At 37.9% G+C, this 14,840-nt stretch overlaps 1 pseudogene; it reads right to left on the reverse strand.

The window, feature by feature from the left end:
* Positions 1 to 407: 407 nt before the first annotated feature.
* Positions 408 to 14,840, reverse strand: part of LOC148878901 (phosphoribosylaminoimidazole carboxylase, chloroplastic-like) — a 48,403-nt pseudogene continuing 33,970 nt past the window's right edge.

Raw genomic sequence — 14,840 nt, forward strand, 5'->3', positions numbered from 1 at the left:
AGATTCAACTTTTTTTGGAAGCTTAACCTTTAGCTTTTAAAAATAAATTTATCAAATAATAGTAATTACCAAATAAAGTGGATTACCTCTTACAAATAAGACCTCATTTAATCTCTTAAATCATATTAAAAACAACATAAATTAATAGTAATTTTCAAACAAAGTAGGTTAGAATAGATTGTCAATTATAAAGATGTAAGACCCATGTTAATTTTTCTGATTTAATTTTTTATAATTAAATAGTAAATTTCAAATTAAATGATATTGTAGTTTCCCCTTAGCATGGGGCTATTCTCTAGATAAAACATGGTAAATCTCTTAAATCAAATATAAAGCCTAACCTAAATATTTAATATAAATAATAAAAAAAAATTGAAACAATTCAGATTAATGGTCCCGTACGGAGGTCATTCCTAGTAATAAATAAAAGGCAGTGCTCGATGGAGGGAGCTTATATAGTGTATAGACCAAGGATTCAAGTATGCTTCCCAACCATCGTTTTCAAGCTTCTCTGCCTTCCTTAAGACATCATCCTTTGTGTCCTGTTGATATTGGATCATCCTGTGTGCAATATAAAGACACTAAAAATATGGAAAAAAACTGTTAAAGTAATTAATCTTATACCATATGACTTATCAGAATTTCTATCATAGATGAAAAAGGGGTAAAAAGAAGTAACTAACCTTGCTTGTAAATCAGCATCCCTAATGCCCAACATTCTGACTGCCAACAACCCTGCATTCGTTGCATTATTAATTGCAACTGTTGCAACGGGTACACCTCTCGGCATCTGCATCATTAAAATACCTTAAAGTGGTTTTTGGTCCTCAAAGCCAACAGCCTACTCACTATGACACCCAGATACCTGTGCAGGGGTGCCATGTCTTGTCAGACACTACAATTTTTAGCATAAATTCTGTGTCTAACACCTTGTCCAGCCATGGCCCTTGCTTTTATCTGGGTATCATGCCCAACCTGTCAGTATGGTTTCTCAAACATGGGAAAGAGAAGAATGGAATGAAGTTACCAGACAAGAGAACAGCTTAATGGCAAATAAAGATGATCTCCAGGATTACCGCAATTTTAGCTAAAAACTGAACCCCCTACTAATTTGTGTCCCACATTTCCACTACCCAATTTAAGCACAGCTTTAGACAAAAATAAGTGGGTGGGAAAGGCCCAAAATGGAATATCCCAAGCAAAATAGATGACTTAACAAGAGGGCCTTGATGAGTTTCAAGATTTGTCTTTTTCAATTTTAAGTTGGATCAGATAACCAGGACTACAAAATCCATATTCTCTTTAAACTCGGAGAAGTATATATTATTAAATAATATCTATACTTGTATGAGAATATAGATTAGAAACAAGTTCGAATTTTATAAATTAATTTTTCATTTACAAGAAAATTCATTGCGTACTCACTGAAATCACATCAAGGTGAGAGTAAAGGTGGAGATAAGATTCTCAACCCAAGTCCAAAATGATACAAGAATGTCAATCATGTGAAAGATGGTGACATTTTACCAATCAAAAAAAAAAAAGATGATAGTGATGATGATAAGAAGACAATGGCATTTGATGAGTTGACTATTTTTTGTTTTAGATTCGGCTTAAGAGGAATGGAAATGATGGTATCGGCTGGGAGCCATGTGATGGTTGGCTGGTCCAATACTTTTGTCTGGGTAAAGAGGAACCTCATGGGGGCACCTAGATATATAGAGGCTATGGGTCCCAAAGATATATTAAACAGACATCAAAACATTCATAAAGAATGTACCCAAAAAAACTTTCATGAAGAAAAATAAATTTTATCTAATGATAACCATGCAAAATTGCATTGCAACCAGAGGTTGTGGCAAAGACACCCAAGCCTGTATGTAGAGAATATTTCATTTTTTTTCGTTTTCATGCTTAAAGAAATAAACCTATGTTCATGCATTAAAATCCATCCAGTGAAGGGACAACATTAGTATTTCTAAGAAATTAATTATAAGGCAACTGCCCTCGTATGTTAGGAAAGAAGATTAATCAAATTCCTACAGATCAGTCCTACAATCAAGGTAAATCATATCTCCCTAGTATTTACTTCCTATTTTAATCATACAGTTTGTAGCACTTCCCTCAAGCTGGAGCATAAATATTAATCATGCCTAGCTTGTTACAAAGATAATCAACCCTAACCCCAATAAGAGCCTTCGTGAAGAAATCTCCCGGTTGTTCTCCTATTTTCACATAACCTGTGGAAATCAAACCTTGCTGAATCTTTTCACGAACGAAATGGCAATCAATCTCGATATGCTTAGTTCGTTCATGAAAAACAGGATTAGATGCAATGTGAAGAGCAGCTTGGTTATCACACCACAACTTGGCTGGTACTGAAGTTTTAAGACCTACTTCAGTCAGAAGCTGAAATATCCACATTATTTCACACACAGACTTGGCCATAGCTCATATTCCGATTCTGCACTCGAACGTGAGACAATATTCTGCTTCTTGCTTTTCCATGAAACTAGATTCCCTCCAACAAATACACAATAGCTTGAAGTAGACCTTCGATCTTCCTTGGATCCTGCCCAGTCAGCATCTGAAAAACATTCAATTCTAGTATGACCATGATTGCCATACAAAATTCCTCGCCCAGGTGCTCCTTTTAAGTAGCACAAAATTTGTTCTACAGTTGTCCAGTGATTAACTGTTGAAGAGGACATGTACTGACTCACCACACTAACTGAATACGCAATATCTGAATGAGTTACAGTAAAATAATTCAACTTTCCAATCAATCTTCTATATCTCTCAAGATCTTCAAATAATTCACCATCTTTTGTGAGCTGTAAGTTAGGAACCATTGGAGTGCTACATGGCTTAGCTCCCAACTTTCCCGTCTCAGACAACAAGTCAATTACATATTTCCTTTGAGATAAGAATATTCCCTTCTTGCTTCTTGTTACCTCAACACCCAAGAAGTATTTCAACATTCCCAAATCTTTGGTATGAAACTGAGTGTGGAGAAAGGATTTAAGGGATGAAATCACTATAGTATCACTCCCTGTAATGACAATATCATCAACATACACAACTAACAAAATGATGCCGATAGTAGAGTGCTTGAAGAAAATAGAATGATCAGACTTACTTTTCTTCATACTAAAATTCTCAACTGCCTGACTAAACTTTTCAAACCAGGCGCGAGGACTCTGCTTCAACCCGTACAGAGACTTATGAAGATAGCAAACTTTCCCATACTCCCCCTGAGTAACAAAGCCAGGCGGTTGCTCCATATAAACTTCCTCTTGAAGATCCCCATGAAGAAAAGCATTCTTGATGTCTAACTGATGAAGGGGCCAATTATAAGTAGCAACAGGAGAAAAGGTATCAAAATAATCCACTCCATAAGTCTGAGCATATCCTTTAGCAACAAGACAGGCTTTCAATCGGGCAATGGACCCATCAGGATTGACTTTAACTGTAAACACCCATTTACACCCAATAGCCTTGTTATTTGTAGGTAAATTTACCAAGGTCCAAGTACCATTGTCCTCTAAAGCATTCATCTCCTCAATCATAGCATTACGCCATCCAGGGTGAGAAAGGGCTTCTTTAACAGTCATAGGAACAAAGATAAAATCAAGAGGTGCAATAACAGAACAAGAGGAGGACGACAAATGATTATAAGACACAAATGAAGATACTGGATAAGTACACTTACGCTTACCTTTACGAAGAGCAATAGGAAGATCATCATTATAGACTGGTTTTGATGACGAAGGAACATGATCAGTTGAGACTGGATCCGCCGACGAAGGAGTTGATGCAGGACATGGATTCGGAGAGGTTGGTCGCCGAGAATAAACCTATACTGCAGGTGGCTTAGGCCTGGCAGGAGTAGATTCAATAGGATGTGAAACAGATGATGTGATAGTATAGATTAACAAATCATCATCCTCCCCCTGACTTGAATGAGGAGTAGATGGAAAGAAAGGTGTATCTTCTAGGAAATTAACATCACCTAACACAAGATATCTATGAAGAGTAGGACAATAACATCTATACCCTTTTTGAACACGAGAATACCCAAGAAAAACACACTTCAAAGATTTTGGATCTAGTTTGGTAACCTGAGGACGAACATCCCGAACAAAGCATGTACACCCAAATACCCTAGGCTCAATAGGAAACAATGTTTTATTTGGAAACAGAACATGATAAGGAGTCTTACCCTGAAGGACAGATGAAGACATACGGTTAATAAAAAAACATGCTGTGGAAATTGCATCAGCCCAGAAAGGTTTAGGAACCTTCATTTGAAATAACAAAGCTCTTGCAGTTTCAAGAATGTGTCTATTTTTCCTTTCAGCAACCCCATTTTGAGATGGTGTATCTACACAAGAAGTTTGATGAAGAATGCCATGCTGAAGCATGTAAGTTTGAAAGGATTCTGACAAGTACTCCTTAGCATTATCACTTCTCAATATTTGTACAGAAACATTAAATTGAGTTTTAACTTCAGCACAGAAAGCAGAAAAATGAGAAAACACCTCAGAACGATTTTTCATTAAATATAACCATGTCATACGAGAGTAATCATCAACAAAAGTAACAAAATACTTAAAACCAGTTTTGGACTCAACTGGACACGGATCCCAAACATCTGAATGGACTAATTCAAAAAGAGCACTAGCTCGTTTATTGACTCTAGGACTCAAACTAAGACGGTGGTGTTTAGCAAACTGACAAGACTCACAATTTAATGACGACAAACTCTGAAATTGAAGACAAATTTTCTTTAACACATGGAGAGAGGGGTGGCCCAACCGACAATGTACTTCAAAAGAGTTACAAGGATGTAGAGACCTCTAGACTCATGTCCCTTACCAATAATCTTCTTCAACGTAAGATCCTGAAATAAACAATAATCAGGAAAAAATGAGACAACAATTAAGGGTACGAGTGAGTTTGCTAACAGAAATTAAATTATATGATAACTGAGGTAAACTAAGAACAAATGACAAAGGAAGTGATGGTGTTGGACTAATTGTGCTAGACCCAATAACACAAGATGTTGACCCATGTGCTAAAGTAATAGGAGAGGTAGATTTATGTGATTGAAAGGTAGAAAACAGACTTGAATCACCTGTCATATGATCTGTAGCTCCAAAATCAATGACCCATTTTGAAGAGGAGGAAACAAGACATGTATTGGGTTTACTTGAGTCGACGATGGCAGTAACAGGAGTAGTTTGATGTTTCAATGATTCTTGGTACTGTGCAAATTTGGCATATTCATCTGCAGATATCATAATAGACTTCTCAAAAGTATCCGTGGTGGATGCAATATGGGCTGACTGAGTTTTCTTATTTTGCAACTTCCTGCAACCCCGCTTCATATGTCCTGGCTTATGACAGTAATGACACACTATCTCTCCTGACTCCTGTCCACGAGTATTAGTATTCCTGTCATAGTTACTTGACCTGTCATAATTGCTGGATCCTCTACCACTACCACTCCTGTATTGTTGTCTCCCTGATTCAGATGTATTATTGCGACTGACAAGGGCACTACTAGGCTGAACAGGTGGAGAACTTTCTGTACGAAGGACCCTACTGAAAGCATCTTGTAGAGAAGAGATCTCTGAATTGGAAAGAATCTGAGATTTAGCAATCTCAAATTCAGAAGGTAGGCCAGCTAAAAAACTCATAACAGCCATCTTTTCTCGCTGAGATTGTTGAACAGTCACATCAGTACTAAACGGAAGCAACATATTAAGTTCTTCATATGTTTTCTTGAAATCCATGAAATAGCTTGTAAGAGATCTATCACCTTTGTCTGCCCTATAAAAGGCTTTGCACACATCATAAATGCGGGAAATATTCTCCTTTCCGGAGTACAAGAACTCTAGATAGTTCATTAATTCCTTAACAAATCCACAGTGAGTGACTAAACCAACCACTTCACTTTCAATGGATTTGCGTATTTGCAAGAACAAACGAGCATCCTCCCTCAACCAAGACTTTCTCGAGTCATCATTAGGAGGGTCATCAGTCAAATGGTTATCCATAGCAATACTCAGCAAATATAGTTGAACAGTTTTACTCCAATCCTGATAATTAGAGCCATTAAGCTTATGCTCAGTTATTTTTGACATCACTAGAACAACACCAACATAACTACTAATTTCTTGTCTGCCATAATCTCAAAATTCAAATAAACAGAATATTTTGAACATCGAAAATGAACGGAGCACACATGTTGAAAACACCAGAATGGATATGCACGTAGCAAAGCACAAATATGTGCTATACAGGACGAGGCGAGCCAAAAGACAACGACCAAAAAATTTTCCGGTGATAGACGCGCCTCCACGTACCGGCGCGTGTGACTGTGGCAGAATCTTCAGGCGGTGCGTGAGACACACGCACAGGGCTGCTGACTACCGGACTTTGCAAAGACTAGATGCTCTGACTGCTCCAAGGAGGTGACCCAAAACACCCAAAAATTTTCCTCTACCTACTGTTTACTTAAAAAAAAAATGAAAGGGCAGGCAGAGACTAGATGCTCTGATACCATGTAAAAACAAGAGTAAACAGAGGAAGAAGAAGAATTTGTTATATTATTCATCAATCTCGTATGTATATATACAAATTACAAATTCTATGTTAGGAAAGAAGACTAATCAAATTCCTACAAATCAGTCCTACAATCAAGGTAAATCATGTCTCCCTACTATTTACTTCCTATTTGAATTATACAGTTTGTAACATCATATCTCCCTAGTATTTACTTCCTATTTTAATTATACAGTTTGTAACATGAGATACTTTTAAAATCTCGATCCAATGAAGGGACAACATTACCATTTCTAAAAAATTAACTATAAAGGATTTATGAAAAAAAATTAACTATAAAGGCAAATCCCATGATAAAGAACTTAAATAATAATATTCTGAGATACTTTGTTCATCACTATACTTGGACAATAGATAAGAGGGAGTCAAGTCCATCCAAGGACGAAGCGCGTATAGGGACACCAAGGAGTCAATGCAGCAACCATGCCTAAAATTAAGATCAAGTTAATTGAAATAAAAAAATCCAACTCAGTTATGCAAAGAAAAGCACATTCACACTGAGATGCATCTTGACTAACCTGGCAAGTGAGCTGCACCACCTGCACCAGCAATGATTATCTGAATTCCTCGCTCCCGTGCAGATAAAGAATAAGAGAACATCAATTCTGGAGTCCGATGTGCTGAAACTATTCTAATCTGCAATATGAAATGCATACAATACTAGCATAAATGGTTGTGCTGGTTCAACCAAATATATCCAATAGACTACAAAGGAAATTTCAAAACCAACATCATACTAAATTACGGCCTAACCTCATAAGGTACTCCAAAATTATTCAAAATCTTTGCAGCATCCTTCATGATTGGAAGATCCGAGTCAGAACCCATTATAATTCCAACATGTGGAGTAGCTGTATCTGACAAATTAATAAGAGCAAATACAAACATACAATTCAATATGATAACAAAGATAATTGATATGCAACACTACAAATTACAAATTTCATTTGTAAGGATTATTGAAGGGATAAGAGATTCATCATATGAATAGACGAACCCTGCAGGTAGGTTGGGCGAAATTTCAAAAATTTCTCTCCCATGTGAGAATCACATTCCCTATTTTAGGAAACTGCATTTTTAAGGATCAATCTTGAACCCTAAATCAGACCAGATCTGAAACCAAAAGGTAGGAGAGGGATATACCTGATACATAGTAGTAGTAACTCCCAATGAAGGTGTTCACGCCCAAGGAGATCTCCAAAGACTGTTCCCACTGAAAATGGCACAGTGTAGGGTGGAGTAGAATCAACAGGGTGGTCCTTCAACAAGAACTTGATTCTTCACCAAGAATCTGATGGAGGGCGAGTGAGCACAATTTCAGATCAATTTTTCTCCAAAAACTTGTATCAATAACCTTTCTTGATCGCTCCTACAGGTGGAGATCGAACTGGCAATGGCGGCAGCAATAGGAGAAGGCAATAGCAGAAGATGGCGTCGGTCCAACTGTAGCTGTCTTCTCTCGTATTAGTAATCTGATTGGGTGAATTGGGGTTTTCCCTCCTCATCTATTTATAGCCTTAAAGAGAGGTTCTCCTAATCCTATTAGGAGTTTCCTAATCCAAATCTTGTATTTGGATCTGTACTCTCTTTAAGAGATAAGGATAATCCCTTATCTTATCTGCAGATAAAGATCAGCCCTCCTAATCTGATTAGGAGTTTCCTGATCCAAATCTTTATTTGGATCTAGACTCTCTGAGTGAATAGGGACAATCTCTTATCCTATCTACTGATCTAAATCTTAGAACTGCCCCTCTTTAATTAATCATATTAAACCCGTTCGAATTGGGCTTTAGGCCCATTAAGTCCATGTGCTCACTTATCCTCCAAACTACTGCCCAGTTGGGTATCATTGTATGGCGTGGGACCCAAACATTGATCTACACATCAGCCACATGGGTTCAGCCCAGTCTCTGTTACAAGGCCTGGCCGAATTCACTGTAGGAGACAGTGAACCCTTGAGTCCATCACCATGGGCTCTTAATGGGGCCAACATTTACATTAAATGGTCCTTAGGTCAAGCCACCTTATAAAAATGCAAGGACTGTGGGCAGATGCAAGATTAACTCATCAGGCATTACCCTCAATGGTCTTACACTTACCCTTTCAGCCTATAATGATCAAACACTGCCCGATAAAAGAGGACATCTCTCTCGGCTGCAAGGAACAGTGCTACACTCTCTACTCACATGGATCCTGGGAATTAAAACCTTTTGCAAACATTTTGAAACCATAATATATATGTATATCTCTATATAAATGTATTTTGCAAAACAAACTTCAACGGTTGAAATCAACTGTCGGTACTTCTGGTTTCCATCAGAGAGAGTGCATCCCCGATCATTCACTTTGTCCTACAAAGGGGCTAATCCTGTCACTATGATCACCCACTCATATGAATTTTCAGACTATCCCAACATACCCAGGTTTTGACCCCCTCTAAGGATCTCATTGATTGGCATATCAAAGACAGCCCAATCTAACGCGTAGTGCAGTATCATAATCGAGTCTAGGGGTCAGGTGTAACATTCCATTTTTGCCCATCTATTTCCAAGGTCCAGGGCAATACTGGAATTTTGGTCCGGTTCAAGGTTTCAAGAAAACCCACACTCTCTGGTCTCACCCTAGCAGTTGAGACAAGCTACCCCAACCAACTTGGTGGCACATCAGTGTCAGCCTTGGTAGGATAAATCTCCCTAGATCTATCCAACAGCTGTGAAGATTCTAAACTAACATGAGTCTCATATGTGTCTAGTTTAAGGGTATTTACACAAAAACACACCACAATAACATGAATCAAATATGTACTTTATTCATTTACATTAAATGTCATAAGGTACATCATTCTGATTGGAGCTAAGAACATACACTGTCTAACAATTATTTGCCAACAAATTGTCAAGTACCAGCAAGAATAGACCATGAAAACATGAAAACAATCTCTCTTTCTCTCTCTCTCTCTCACACACACATGCACACACACACAAGGACTAAGAACCACATCACAAAGTAGGAAGTGGATGTGAAAATGAAATCATGACACAATAAACATCTTCCACTTTAGACCCACAAATAAGATTTCAGCGAAGTGACATCTACTGCATCATATCATTCAGTAAACAAGGCTGATACAAGACTTCTAGTTGTTTATTCACTTTCCTTTTGCCATGGTGAATTTGGATGGGGGATTGCAATCAGATGGAGATTTCTGGAAAAATAGCTTTATCCACCTTTAAATGCTAGTGGAACCAGTGGTAAAACTAGCCAATATATAATCCAATTATCTAAGGTCTCCAACTCTTCCAAGAACATTAATATCTTGACCAGTTTTGAATATCAAACATACAATAAACACATAGCTCACCAACTCAAGTTTTTTTCTCAGCTCAGCAAGCCTGAAAGTGAAGTCAACCCAGGACTCTGGGAGTCGGGTAGTGGACTCAGGAAGTCAAATCATTAACCTTGGTTTTGTTAAATTTAAGCAATATCTTGATCATCCCAAGAAAATTCAAATCATTAACTTTGTTAGTATATAAAAATATCATTCAATGGACAAGGCTATCACCAAGCATGATTTGGGAATCAAATTCATCAATTCTTTTATATTGACTTCACTATTAAAAAAGCCTAGAAAGACTAAAGATTTTAGGAATTTTTAGACTGTACTCCACCTCAGAATTCTGATTTGAACTGCAGACCAACAAAAATTCAAATTTATAAATACTTCCACCTATAACATCCATACCCGCCCAGGAATTGGCAACAATTCCGAGCTGGCACCTACCTCCAACTGTACGGTGGAACTAGGATTTCTGAGGTGGACCGAACAGTAAAAACCCCAAGATTTTATGAAATAGTCAATTAATAAAACCATCTCACAAACAGGGGGAAAGGAACCTCGAAATTAACAAATTGATTAGTTAATATGACTAAATATAGTACCATCTGGTTTCTGTTGTTCATCCTTGAAAAACTTCTCTATTGAGCTTGGTTACTCTATGCTTTCATATATAATCTAGTTTCCTTTTACCTCTTAAATATGGGCACTTCCCCTCCACCACTGAAGTAAACATGACCATTTCTAAACAAGTTTCCTGTAAGAAACTCTTAAAAAGATTCAAAATTCAGGAATTACTTTGTTACTTCTCATAGGGTAAAGAACAAACCTTGATCTATTAAATTTTGAACTAGTTTCATGTAAACACGCTTATCTTTCAAGAGCAACAAAGAACCTCAAGGAAAGGAGAAAAAGAAAGAAAACACACTATAGTTACAGCTTAGCCTAACAACTTAATATTTTTTAATCAATAACTACGAAACTTCATTGATAAAGATGTAAACAGCAAGTACAATATAAAAATGAAGTCAATGAGAGATAAACCCTCTTATCACTCTACAAAGAACTTTTCCTTTTTCTTACAACTGTGCCCAATAAAGCTGATCTCTTCCCACCCCTTCTTTGGCTAGATCATTGGCCAAGGAGTTAACAGTTCTTTTGACCATTTGAATTTCTTTCTTTCATTGTTGTAGTTCCACAACTATTCCTTCTCACACTAAAAAACTTAATATTTAGTAAATCAATTGCGAATGATAAGAACCAATGCTTGTTACATGTCCAAGAACAATTCAGAGAGTAACTATCCACAGAAAGGGAAAGAATATAGAAACATGTTGATTTCCTTTTAGTGCTAATGGATCAAAAAGGGTTGTACAAACTGATACATGAATAGGTCAGAAAAATAGTCAGCTCACCTACAACACAGTGCTCCAACCAAATCACAAGGTTTTTTATATGATTTTGTACAACGTAGTATAACATCGATCACCTTGTGAATAGATAAGGGAACTCCTAGGAAGGGCATACTGTTTACTAAACAAGGTTATATGAAGGTAGAGGCATATACAAAAGCTGATTGGGCAGGTAATGTATGATAGGAGGTCTATATCAGGTTATTGTGCTATGATAGATGGACGTCTCATGTAACATGCCACTGATGTTATATTGTGATAACCAAGCTGATATTAACATTGCTCACAACCCGGCTCAGCATGATAGAACTAAGCACATTGAGGTAGACAAACACTTTATACGGGAGAGAGTGGCCTCAAGAGAGGTGTTCCTTCCCTTCATTGTATCAGAAGAGCAACTAGCAGATTTCCTGACTAAGGGAGTTCCAAAGGCAAAGCTTTAACATTATGTAAGCAAGCTGGGCATGATTGACATCTATACTTAGCTTGAGGGGAAGTGTAGTGAGAATAGGCCAAATGGGCTTTATTGGTTTTATTTCTTTTAAGTTATATTTTAAGTTTATGTTCTTTTAGTTATGGGCATCATTTTGTTTATTTTATTAGTTCTTTAGTGTTGGCCGCCCTATTAAGGGCATCTAAGGAATTGTACTCAGTTTTAGATTAAGAAATAAAAGACATCTTGAGGGGACTAGAAAATAGAACGAACATCTTCTCTTCTCTCTTCCTTCCTCTTCTTCTTCCACAAGCTTTTGCTGAAACCTTCCATTTTTCTTTCTTTCTTTTCTTTTTTCTATATTTTCTGGTTTACTGCTGGTGTGTTTCACAATGTAACTATGTATATTGCATTATTACATATTTATACCATAATATGCACAATAATGGTTATTTACAATATGTGTTTGATTAGCCTAAACTCAAAATCATGCACAAACATGTACAAATATACACATTATGCATTCCTTTTTTTCTTCGTTTCACCTATCAGTTATCACAAATACAAGTGACAAGACTAACTTGGCTGCATCACCAAGTTGGCTCATGATTCACCAAGCTGAGTAAACCAAGATGATAGAATGATTTAGTACAATTGCTTCACTTAGAAGCATGAAACAAAAGAACAAAGGTACAACTGGATTAGGGAACTGACCTGCAACCATCTCTGCCATACTTTCTTGGTTTAACATAGAATTTAGCTGTGATTCCACCATGCCTAGAGAAGGTCCAACAATGGTGATATGGCCCATCTTCCGTTGCTTTTGCATTTCTGAAACATCACTGTAACCATATAAGTAATCAAAACAATAAAGAAGAATTGGCATATGCTAATTGTGAGTTAAATTTCAATACAACCCAACCTGGCTTGTCATACCAATGAACAGTAGCCCCAGGAATAGTTAATGCCCTTCCAATCAGTTGATGAACTAAGTAAAACCCCTGCTCCCCCTAGAAGAATATCATTCAAATGAAATTGCAACACTTGATAAATGGTTCTTTGACAAGTCTACAATGGTAAGAGTATGAAGAATGCATTAACATGATTTGCACCAATAATGACCCAATATGCAAACTAGCATAATTGGTACCATAGCAAATTTAGGTTGTATTCAACAAAGATCATGCTCCAAAAAATATTTGAAATAATATCCATCATGGACATGGAGAATAATTTATGATTTCAACTAGGGGTGCAACTTGGGTTAGGTTGGATTGGGAATTTGTTAAACTTCAATGGGCCCAAACCCTAACCCAAGCTCAATGTAGTAGAAATTTGATATGACCCAGAAATTTGACACGTAGTTCACAGACTTACAGCAGCGTTCACACACTCGAACATCAACAAAAGAAACTAGTATTCATTCAGCAGAAAACATTAACAGTTGGTTGGTTCTTCGAGAGACCGCCGGCTCTCCCAAACACTCACAATATTCTTTACTCAAAGAAAACATACCACCCCCATCCCCCAAAGCTCCTTCTTATACTCTACTGATAGCATAACTGACTCCCTCTATAAATGCCCAGCTGGCCTAGTTATAAATGCCCAAAAACTCTTATCATTCATAACTGACATAGCTATAAATGCCCCAAGACTCTCCTTATTCCCTCCAGCTATAATTGCCCTCATGTGATTAATTGTTCAATTATTTCCCCCCCTTAGCTGATTGTTGACATTTCCTCTTCCTGGCATTAATTGGGGCCTATCATTACCCACTGCCCAAAATCTAACCTTGTCCTCAAGGTTAAAATGAGGAAACTGGTCTCGAAGTAAGCCAAAAGGCTCCCAAGAATCTTCAAAATCAGGCAGGCCCAGCCAATGAATAAGAACTCCCAAACCAGTAGCTCCAGGCATAGTGGATGGATGCACACCGCGTACTGATATGTCCCTGCACAGGCCAAGCAGCAGCATCGTCCAATGCACAGATGGTGTGTCTGCTTTGTCACCTCTTGAAGCATGTCTATTTCCTCCGGCTTCGTGTTTCCAACCTTTAGCCTCTCCATGATCATAAGAGCCTAGCAATTGTATCCACAATATCGGTTGACTTGTCCATCACAATTACAGCAGCTGTCCCTAAACTCGTTTGGACATCCTTGAGTGCATCATAATCCATCAACACATCATCACATATGTGCTTTGGAATCAGTGGAACAGAAGAACCCCCTGGTATCACTGTAAGCAAATTATCCCATCCACCTCTAACTCCTCCACAGTGCCTCTCTATCAGCTCCTTCAATGGAATACTCATCTCCCCTTCAACTATACAAGGCTTATTCACATGGCCTGAAACACAGAATAGCTTTGCCCCAGAATTGTTCTTCCTGTCAAAACTAGCAAACCATTCAGGACCACGCCTTAAAATGGTGGGGGAAACAACCACAGTTTCAACACTTGTAACAGTTGTTGGACATCCATATAACCCTGCATTAGTTGGAAAAGGAGGCTTCAACCTTGGTTTTCCTTGTTTTCCTTCAAGGCTTTCCAACAACGCCGTCTCTTCTCCACAAATGTAAGCATCAGCTCCATAGTGGATATGAACATCAAAATTATATCCCTTAACAGTAGAAGACTGATGTAACGAGAAGAGCTGCTCCTGTAAATAACCCTCCTAAGTCGATCGAAAACTTTCAAGGAGAAGCTCTTTGAATTCTATCCAACCACGAAAAGGTCGCTGACCAACCTCCCAATAATACCATGCCAGTGCATTACCCTCTAAACAGACCACTGCTGCCCGCAGATGTTCCGCCGGAAGCAAGCCATTAATCTCAAAATAGAGCCCCGCACGAAAAATCCAGCCGTCTGGATCTTCCCCATCAAAAATAGGCAGCTCCAACCTCCAAGGAAGTGAATCAAAAGTATGTTCCAGAACTGTCATTGAAGGGGATCTCAGGAAAGCTGCACCCTTCCCTTTGTCAGCCGCACGACTTGATGCGGCTACAGGAGGAACATTGTCAGTTGTAGACAAAGGAGC

The sequence above is a fragment of the Nelumbo lutea genome, chromosome 1 (genome assembly GCF_056320005.1).
Source record: "Nelumbo lutea isolate HS-2025 chromosome 1, American lotus-T2T, whole genome shotgun sequence".
Taxonomy (NCBI): domain Eukaryota; kingdom Viridiplantae; phylum Streptophyta; class Magnoliopsida; order Proteales; family Nelumbonaceae; genus Nelumbo; species Nelumbo lutea.